This window comes from Prionailurus viverrinus, chromosome D3, assembly GCF_022837055.1.
Source record: "Prionailurus viverrinus isolate Anna chromosome D3, UM_Priviv_1.0, whole genome shotgun sequence".
NCBI lineage: Eukaryota > Metazoa > Chordata > Mammalia > Carnivora > Felidae > Prionailurus > Prionailurus viverrinus.
In genome coordinates, this window is record NC_062572.1 from 17,334,667 (window position 1) to 17,345,822 (window position 11,156).

An 11,156-nucleotide genomic window follows, 5' to 3' on the forward strand; every position below is an offset into this window, starting at 1 on the left:
ACACCCACCGGTGCAGCCACAGAAACACCTGTGCCTGCCAGCCTTTGCCCTGAGCACTGGGAGGAGTAGGGGAGGGCCCGGGCAGGCACAAGAAAGATCACAGTGTGGGCTATAAGCGTGGTGTGGGGAGCAGGCCCATTGCTGTGTGGTTGGAGCAGTGGGATGTGACAGGGGCAGGAACCCCAGCCCCACTGCCAAGAGCCTCTGTCCTGGGCCTGTTCAGTCCTAGGAGACAGCTCAGCGGGGCTGTGAGAGCCAGTGTGTGCGGCCGGCCCGGAAGCCTTCACACAGGCCTCTAGAATTCCTGCCAACGAGGGAGGGCCTCGGGACAGCCGCACAGAGGTCTCTCTCACAGGGAGGCAAGTGCGGGATTTATTCTGGTCCAGGGACCCGGGATTTGGATGAGGAGAGGAGGAGAGAAATGTGCTCCAGGGAGCACCTCTCACCTTGCTTCTGCAGAAGGTCCCGGGAGCACGCGCAGGAAGGAGGCCGAGAGGGAACATTCTCTGTGATGCCCACCCCGGGAGCGCCCTTTCACCCACGGGCAAAGCTGAGGGTGGCCCATGGAGGTGCTGCTCCGTGACCTGAAGGTGCAGAGGGAGAGGGTCCCCGGGTCCCCAGCGCCCGGCTCACACGGAAGCACTTTGTCTCCAGTTCAAGTGTGCGTGACAGAGTGCCTCATCGGACCGCCTCTGTCACAGGTCGCACCAAACGCGACCCAGTAACTGCCCCTGCTCGATTCCCAAGACGTGCGAGCCTAACATCGCCGAGGCTTTGACGCTTGGCAGAGGCAGAGCAGAAAAGAGCCGGTCTTGGGGGAAAGAGAAACTTTCAATAACAAAGCAAGAAAAGATGATTCAAAACAGTACACCCTAAGCCAACAGACACGACAGCTCTTATTCCTACATCATTAAAATATGAGAAGAACACACATTTCCTTTTCTCTCTGATTTCACACCCCGCTTCCTCAGTCTCCAAAGCTGCAGGTATAACCTGACTGCTCCCGGGAACCGTTTCCCGATGCACCTGAGGGCTGTTCCCTCCCGGCGGGCTCTTCGTCCTCACTGCTCGAATCATGCCTTCTGTGGACGATCCAATCGGTAGTGACACAAGCATGAGCAAGCAGGTTATTAGAGAGAGGGGCTCCCCCGTTCCTGCTGCTCCCGCTGAGGCCACGCTGGCTCACCCGGCCTCACCCGCCCTTTCTCCGGGTCCTCAGACCTTCCCTGGGCTCGGGGGAGCCAGAGCCCTTCAACAAGACATTGGCCGCGGTTGTAAACCTTTAATGAGAGAGCATCCCCCTTCACCTGGCACTTCCCCAGCCGCACGGGATCATGGCTCTCACCTGCCGCGGACCAGACTGACCTTCCTGTGATGGACACACGTTGGGTTAGGTGGGTTCCACGAGCAGACCCTGGGCCAGGCTCAGAGCAGCTGCCCAGGAGAGACGTCTGTGAGGATGCAAATGTTCTCTGTTGTAAACATGCACCTGCTGGGCACCTGAACTGTGGCTAGTGTGATGAGGGATGGAATGTTTAACTTCCTTTACTTTAAGTAATTTAAACGTGAGCCGGCACGTCTGGCTAGTAGCTGCCCCCCCCCTCCCCCGCCGGCCCAATAGCGCAGCTCTAGCATCTAAACATGAGGAAGACGGGACCCTCCTGCCCTCGGGGGGGTTCCTGCAGAGGAATTTGCTGGCCTGATCTGATCTTTCATTCGTAGGTTCTTCCAGGGCTCATGCACGCGTGCCAGGCACTACGTGAGGCCCTGGGGACACTCAGGATGGTCACCACCAAGTCCTAGAGGAATCCCAGCAGGGGCCCACTTGTCAGAGTGAAGAGTATACCCGCCTCCCCCCCCCCCCCCCCCCGCCACTTGTAAGGGATGTAATCAGAGCAGTGGGGAGGGGTGGGGGGGACACCTCACCGTCCTCAGGAACCTACCATTCTCTCTCTGATCCAGACTAGAGCCGGGACAGACACCTGGCTTAGTGTGAGGCCCAACAGGCCTCACTGTGGGGGAGCACTGTGGGGGACAGGAATGAGGGAGAGGCTGTCGGTGTCCTTGTAGTGACCAGCCAGGGCTAGGGCTCCTGTGGCCGTGAGTGGAAGGAAGGACACAGATAGGGTTTGGAGCTGAGAATTCCAATACCTTTCAGGCAAACCCTCCAACTGATGTCCTCGGGGCCAGGAAAAGGTACAGCAAGGACCACCTTGACCCTGGGATCACCCCCACCACTTTGCTGAGCTCCCTGTGCACCGGAGCCTGAGCCCCTCTCACCTCCTCTGCAACTAGAATGTTCTACAGCTGCCCCGGTCACGTGGGGTGAGATCCCTTTCGTATGGATGTGTTTCCAGCCAAACAACCCTTGGCCAACGGTGTGTAGACAAGGACTGGTTGTCAGATGACCCCCAGAAGCGGTGAAAAGTACAAACTGGTCCCCCCTGGCCCAGGTGGATCAGGCCTGGGAACCTCCTTGTGTCTGGCCTGGCTCTGGTTCCATCTTTGCTGATGTGTCCCGGGTGGGAGAAAGGAGACCTGACTCCATTGTCTGCCCCTCCCCAGTGTCAATGAAGGAAAGAGTCGGATAGACGGAGAAGAGGCTGGGACGGGAAGGACGCCCCTCTCCCCAGGCTTTTAGGAAGATGTCGATGCCGTGCTCTCCCCAGCCATGCCGGCTCGTCCTGCCCCATCCCTGCTCATAAGTGGTTCCCAGGCAGTGGAGGCGTGAGAGACAGTACGTGGGGTTTAGGGCCAAGGGCCTCGTCTCAGTGCCTGGCTCCCCATCCACACAGGCTGTGCTATTCCCCCGTAATCCATCACCCTCTCTGGTCTCCCTTTTCCCAGGGGCCAATTAGATACGATTAGATACCATTAGGGCTCCTTCTCTTTAATCAGAACTGATCCACCTGCCCTGGGGATAAGGAAACAGCGTGCTCAGAGGCGAGGTCTATCATTAAACGAAGTGGTTCTTGACCCATTAAGGGTGATTCTCAAACAGTTTTGTCTGCTTAGAATGCTGTGAACCCTTCCTAGCTGGCCACGGGATTTCCCCCCACGTGTATTAGCATACACTCAAAGTGCAGAATTTGATCAAGTTTGAAATCCATATAATTGCATGAAACAATGGTGATGGGAATTTTCACTTAGAAGCTGATGTTGTCAGCTGTGTTTTTGGAGGGGACACCAGTCTAGGGAGACACACACACACACACACACACACACACACACTCAGAGCCACACCACCTAGATTCACACAGGGAAGAGCCCACCGCCATGCACGCAGACCCTCACCACCCAAAGCGAACAAAAGTGCTTGTGAAGAAATGGCCACGGTTCTTTCCCTGTAGGGTCGGCCTCGTTCCCCACATCCCCAGCCCCCGTCCCCAGCAGGCACCCAGAATCGGGGTGGCGTTCCCGATGAAAGCCAGCAGGAAAGCCCCGCGTCTCTCACCACCTCGATCTTTCCCCAGCAAGTGCGGGACTCCGCAGAACTTACTATTTTCACTTTCTCCCGAGACCGCCTGCAATGACAGAAAAGCATGAGGATCAGATCACTCCCATGTGTCCTCTGGGGGACTTTGGAGACCTAGCCGGGAGACCTTCCCGTCGAAGCCCCCAAGGCCAGCATAGAGGACGCTGCTGAAAATTCCTGGATCACGTCCTCTCAAGTTCATGTCGGTTGCCAGTCGTGAAATTCTTGATCCGATGAGGGGGGGGGGGGTTCTGCTAAGGAAAGTCCTGCCCCCACACGGTCTACGAGCTGCTGTGGCCCTTCGCAAACAGCCACGTGAACCAGGTGTCACTGGCGGGACTCGACACCCATCCCCAGCAAGGAAATGATAAATAGCGTCTCTGATGAGCATGCCCACATTTTCACACCTGAATTCAACTGAAAGAAAGAAACCTAGAAAGCAGGGTTTGTGTCTCAGACAGAGGCAGGTCAGCTCACCGTGGCATTGGATGGGGCCTTTGCCTCGGCCCTGTCCCAGGATGCTCCTCCACCAGGCCCTTGGGGGGCAGCTAGGAGGACACAGGGTAACCGTCAGTCACTGGCGGTGCTGCTGGGCTCACGCCGGGGGGTTCTGCTTGACGTGACACGGGCCCAGCCTGCCTGGCAGCAACGGGTTAACAAGCAAGAACTGAGCTGTTCCGGGCCACCCGTCTTGGTGAAGGAAGGAGGCAAAGGAGAGGGGCGGGAAGGGAGAGAGAGGCAGAGTCCGGGCTGATAACGAAGCGCCTATTGAGTTCCTGTTTGTCACTGTCCCCGGCCACTAGGCTCACACAACCCAACGCTTCCAGGGCTTGTGGTGATCCTATTATTAAATGCCCTAAAGTATCTCCCCGAGTCTTACCTGCTTTGGGCCAGAGGCTGAGGAGTGACCCCAGCACTGACAGGCGTTGACCTACATTGTCCGAGGTGGCCTCACACGTCTCAGAAACTGTGGGCCCACTGGGAGCACAGGGCTTCCTCCGTGCATTTCGCACTAATGGCCGTGCCGAAGTCGGCTGAAGGCACTTGTGGCTGCGGGGGGCTGCGTGACCGATGAGGCCACCTTGTAAGGCTGGCAGGATCGGGGACCTGGGTGGACTCTGGCGCTCCAGGCATGTTCCCAGATGCCGTAACGCCCTCGCCCCACGTCGAGTGCGCGTGAGGAGTGCAGGTCAGAGTTCAGAGCTGCGGCCACGGGCCTGGGGGCCGCATGGTAGCTCCTGAGCTTGGGCCCTTCATCTCTGCACCTCAGCCCCTCTCTCCGAGGGGCGGGGAGAGAAAGCCAACGCCAGCACAGCTGTGGCGAGGGGTGAACAAGACAATGGATGCAAAGCGTGCGGGGTGATGGGGTTCTCTCTGAGAAAAGGGACCCGGCGTTGTGACGTGTACGTGGGGCCTGTCTCCTGGGGAAACACGTGCTCTTACCCACAGGCACTGCCCGCACCACACGTTCACACCACGCAGACGCACACAGAGACCCCCGCCCCTAAAGCCCATACACACAGACCCACACCGCATAAGGGAGCATGGCTGTTCCCAGGGACTGTAGGACTGGCCATGGTTCTTTACCTGGAAAATCGGTCCTCACAGAGACGTCCCCTTTCCTCATTCCCAACAGGAAGCTGGAAATGGGATAACCTTCCAGACTAAAACCAGCCAGAAAGCCCCACCTTTCCTTTCTTAAGGATTTTTCCTCCGTAGGTAAATGATTCTAAAACACATACCATTTTCACGGGCCCTTGAGTCCCCCTGCGATCATAGAAATGAAAACACAGTGAGAGTCAGGTCATACTGTATTCTGCTTGCACGAGGGTTTTGTTCTCTTGGTGAGTCTAGAAAACCAGATGGGAAAAAGCAGTTGACTCAAGGGAACCCAAAGGCAAGCGTACGGCAAATGTACTTATGCCGAAAGGCACCGACTTTTCCCGGAGAATAGGCCTCAGGTCCATTTTGATTGGCAATTATAAAATTCTTTTCCAAGGAAGAGAAATTCCGAGATGCTCACTACTGTCCAGTTTGGAATGGATGCTGTCATTTTTGAGTGCCCTCTTGACTCAGGTATCTGTGGTTGAGAGACTCCCAACTGACACTCTCCCCACCATGGAAGTTGCATATGCCATCTATAATATACGTTGTCAGATCGTCCCGTGTGAAATCAATCAAACGTGAAATAAACCGCCAAAGCAACATATCAATCTCAGACATAGACAGGAGACCTCACCTTGGCATTAGATGGAGCCTCTTCGTCTGCCGTGTCATGAGGAATTTCCTCGATAGGCCCTCCGGGGGATCTAGAAAGATACACCAGTCATGAGTGGTGCTAGTCGAGACTCAGGCAGGTTTGGTTGACTGGGCAAGGAAGGGGGCGCTTACAGAGCTGGTTAGTTAATAACCATGACCAGGGTTTTCCTTGGTGGAAAAGGAGGCAATGGGGAGAAACAGAAGAGAAATGAGAAACAGAGCCTTTTGACTTTCCAGTAAGGGCCATCTAAGTCACCGTGAAGTGTTCATGATTGCAACCGTATGACATTTTGGAAAGGGCAGATCTGGAGAGACACTAAAAAGACCAGGGGTTTCAAGGAAAGAGGGAGGGGTGAACAGGTGAATCCAGGGGATTATTAGAGCAGTGAGACGATTCTGGTTGGTCGATAGCAGGTATTATATATTTAAAAAAACCATAGAAATGGGGGCATCTGTGTGGCTTCGTTGATTAATAAGCATCCGACTCTTGATTTCGGCTCAGGTCATGATCTCACAGTTCATGGGTTCGAGCCCTGTGTCAGGCTCTGTGCCGACAGCTCAGAGCCTGGAGCCTGCTTCAGATTCTGTGTCTCTCTCTCTTTCTCTTCCCTCCCTGCTTGCACTCTGTCTCTTTCTGTCTCTCTCTCTCTCTCAAAAATAAGTAAACATAAAAAAAAAAAACAACCCATGAAGCAGACAGACTGTGAAAAATACCTTTCCTTAAATGAGGCACTATAGAAAGTCAGCGCATCGTGACTGAGAGCATGGGGTCGGTGCCCGATGGCCTGGGTTCAAATCCCACTAGAGACCACATGAAGCCGGGAAGGTTAGGCCATCCCTGTGTGCCTCGGTTTCTCTGCACTGTCCTATGAAGGCTTCAGTGGAACCTACTGTTTCATATTACGGTATGAAGCTAAAAAAAAAAAAAAAAAAAAGATTAAATACAGGTAAAGCCTTCAGACGATGACTGTTACTTCCCTACACGCTCTGTAAGTGTTCAAGTGGTGACTGCCTCCAGAGAGGGGAGTTGCATGGCTACAGAACCAGGGGGTGGAGGTTTCCTTTCCAGCCTTTCCATGGGAAGGATCTTTACAGCTCCTAAAGGATATCTGTAGTCATCTCCTGCGATCTCCACGTCAGCCCTGTGGGGTGGGCCGAGCAGGGCCTGGGGACCCCTATCGTATAGTTCCCTGCATGGAACCTTAGGGACCTTCAGAGATTCACAACACCGATGAGTGATGGATCTGGGACAGGAATGCAACAGGTTCCCGGGGACAGAGATCCCTGAACCCCCAAGCAAGTCCTTTGGATCATGCCCTTGACTCCTGAACCAAGGGCTTCCCTCCCTTCAATCCTCAACTCCTCCTGCCCCAACGTTCCTACTGGAGGAGGCGTCTGAGCCAAAAGAGCGGCCTGAATCGCAGCTCGGCCTCTTCTCTGTGTCCACCAATCCCTGACCCAAAACATGACACTGTTTTCCCCAAACCAAGCCCCACTGAAGGAGCAGGGGAAGCCAAGCCGTGCACATCCTGCCCCCACACCTTCACACCATCAGCCGCCTCGTGTGGAGCCTTCCCCAGTGGCCAGCTGAGCACCGTCAGTGGCCAGGCGTCTGCTCGGCTCCCAAGCTGACTCAGAAGCCAGGACGTCCCAAACCAACCGTCACACGGCGGCTCTACCAAGAATTAGGTTCCCTTCAACTGGCCAACCCTGGCTGAGCAGCTAATGTGAACCAACTGGGAACGTGGCCCGTTGAGCTGGTGCTTTGGTGGTTTATTGAATGAAGTCTGGGACTCTCAGTGTTTCACTGACTGTCGGTCTGAGTAACCGTCCAAGCAGTCTGGGCTAAGGCCCGCCTGACCGCAGGGAGGGGTTGTACTGGCTCTGAGGGGTCACCTTCCCTGCTCCTTGCTTCCTCCCCCAAATCTAGGACTCCTCATCCATTCCTAGACCCTGCAGTGGCAGGGGACAGAGTCCCATCTCCTCTTAGATGGTCCACTCCTTACCCGCAGCCTGTGACCGGCCCCAAGATTTTCCTGAGGATCCCCAGACCCTCACGACCTCTGCTACCAAATGTTTATTTCGCCACCCTGATAGCACTGTCCCTTCTCACCACTGTCCCAGGCAAAACACAGGGGAGAACACTTGTTTGTTCTGGATGCTTTTGGCAGAAGGAGGAGGGGGGAGGGCTGTGGGCAGGGGCACGAGGGGGGCGGGGGGATGGGGGAAGGGGAAGGGACAGCGTGGTGACCATCCCTGCAGAGACCAGCAGGGCCAGAAACCCAAGGAAAGACCTGGTGTCAGAGGGACGCAGGCCCAGCTGCTGACCAGGGGCCCAGAGCCGTGGAGACGCCTCAGCTGCGCCCTACGCAGACCCCTCTCCTGCCCGGGCATCCTGAGCCCTGGGGACTTGGGGGCAGCGGAGGCAGCGGCCTTAGCTGAACACAGTACAGATGGAGCAGAACAGGGAAGATGGGCCTCTGAGCCCACAGACCCGGAGGACCGGCACCTGGGGGGGCCAGGAGGGAGGGAGGCAGGGAGAAGGCTGCTCCCGCACTGGCCCTGAGTCCTGGGTCCTGTTAAGGGGACCTTGTCTGACCTTCTGTGCTGAGGCTGCCAGCTCATGCGGGTCACATTCCTGGCTTCTGCGCCAACCTCTGTCCCAGCCTCTGAAACTTTCCCTTCCAAATGTCCTTGTGACACTCCCTTTTCCTTCCCTTCCACTAGATGCGGTTCTACCGTCCCTTACAACACCCCCATTTCTGATTCCTAGGTCCTTGTGGGGACGAGGCACGGAGGTGATTTGGGGAGTCCTCCCCATTCCCCAGAAGGCGAGTGGAGATCCGAGCGTTTACCTGGGCTCCTTGACATTATGGTGACAATATTCACTCTGAGAGCTAGAGCTGGACAGGCACTCAGCGTGTTTTTTTTTTCTTTAATGTTTATTTATTTTTGACACAGAGAGAGAGACAGAGCACGAGTGGGGGAGGGGCAGAGAGAGGGAGACACAGAATCCGAGGCAGGCTCCAGGCTCTGAGCTGTCAGCACAGAGCCCGACGCGGGGCTTGAACCCACAAACCACGAGATCATGACCTGAGCCGAAGTCGGATGCTTAACCGACTGAGCCACGCGGGCAGCCCCCAAATGGCTACTTTAAAAGGAAGAATGTCTTCTCATCTATAGACACCATAAAATGATAAACCACAGAGTGGAAATGCTTTCTGCATACATATGTCCAATAAAGAACTTGTGTCTGCAGAGAGAGAGAGAGAGAGAGAGACAGAGAAAATAGACAAAGATGTGAATACACATTTCACAAAAGAGAATATCCGTTGATAAAACTCAAATGAAAATATGCTCAATCTCATCAGTTTCCAGTGAAATGCAATTTGACCCCTCCACGTGAGGCTGGCACACAGACACCAGGAAGTCTAAGTGAAAATTGTCAATATCTAGGGCTGCTGGGGATTTGCAGGATCTGGAACTCCCTTCGGTGCCGACGGCTGCGTAAGTTGATTCGACATTCTGAAAGACTATGTGTCAGTATCTCCTAAAACTACATTCATGCCCTGCGCGCCACGATTCCCCTCTGTGTGGTCCCAACGCAGACGTGTACTTATGCTCACAAATGCAGACAAACTGGAAGGTTCTGTGAGCACCACTATTCATAAGTGCCCCGGACATGCACCTATCCAAATGCCCACCTACACCGCAGGATAAAGCACGGTAGTCACACGGCGGGGATGCCATACGGTATGGAGAATGAAAAAAGGCCCAGTGCAGGCAACAATGTGGATGAGTCTCACAACCACAGAGACGAGGAAATCAGACCCCAGAGTAGCTACTGTTTGCCAGGTAACGGGGTAGGCAAGTGACGCACATTGTCTCATTCAGCCCTAATCACGAGACTTTGACCTGCCGCAATTATCCCATTGTGCAAACAAGGAGACCGCGGATCTGAGCGTTTAGGTGTCTTGTCTACATTCAGAGCTCGTATGTAACAGACCATACAGTGCCCATCACACCAAGAGCTGGAAACAGTGCCCGGCCCCTTCCCACGGATGTCCTAGGACAAGGCTGGTACAGGCTGGTCAGACCCTCGCAAATGGGAGAGCACTTACCCGCCAGCTCCCCTGACACTGCACGCTAAGGACGGATTCTTTTCCGTTCCGGGTGATGTTCCTGTTGTTCAGGACCCTGAATAATTCGACCCTTGGTTCAAATGGTTCCAGTCCATGTGACTGGTGGCCACCATCCAGTGGGCTCTTCATCTGTCTCCCCCCACCTACCGCAGCCCCTCTGGCCTCTTACCCGCACAACAGCCACAGAGGGACCTTTAAAATGCAAATATGGGGCGCCTGGGTGGCTTGGTCGGTTGAGCTTCCGACTTTGGCTCAGGTCATGATCTCACGGTCCGTGAGTTCGAGCCCCGCATCGGGCTCTGGGTTGATGGCTCAGAGCCTGGAGCCTGCTTCCGATTCTGTGTCTCCCTCTCTCTCTGCGCCTCCCCTGTTCATGCTCTGTCTCTCTCTGTCTCAAAAATAAATAAACATTAAAAAAAATTTTTTTTAAATAAAATGCAAATATGACGTCAAGACCCTCTCCTCCAGTGCCAGGGGCTGAAGAAAATCCTTCACCGAGTCCCCTGGGTTCCATTTATGGGTCCACTGGGAAGGGCTATGATTAGTATTATATTTTTCACGTTATGTCCTTCTGTTCTTCATGTGTTAAGATGGTCTTCCTTTTTTGAAATGATACAGATACGTACCTGTTGCTGCTTTTCTAGTCCCGAATAACCAAAATAGAAGGAAAAAAATATATATATTTGCTGTCGGGGGGACACAGTTGGTCTTTTCTGCCATTGGTTTATGGCTTGGAGTCTTGTCTCCATTACCTCTTGGCTGTGTGACCTTGGGTAAGCAATCCGACTTCTCTGCGCCTCGCTGCCTCCTCCCCGGGGCCTTTGGGAGGGTTAAGCGATCCAACCTGTGGAAAGCCCTCCTCCTTCAGCCCGCTGCTGGAGCCACAGCGGGTGGCAGGGATCATGGTCCTTATTCCCGGGGCAACGGCGCCACCTAGTGGCTCTTTATCCCTGCCACACCGGGTGCCGCTTCTGCCTGGCAATAATGAGCGGGATCCTTGTACATCCGCCAAGGCTGAGTCAGAAGCAGGGAGAAAAGCCATAAATATTCATGGCCTCGTATAAAGCACAGGCCTGTCCATCTCCCCGAGAATAAAGTTTGTGCTCTGTCCAAGCTGTCAGCTCTAGAAGAGGAAAGAAAATGAAATCTCGGGGCGCCTGGGTGGCGCAGTCGGTTAAGCGTCCAACTTCAGCCAGGTCACGATCTCGCGGTCCGTGAGTTCGAGCCCCGCGTCAGGCTCTGGGCTGATGGCTCGGAGCCTGGAGCCTGTTTCCGATTCT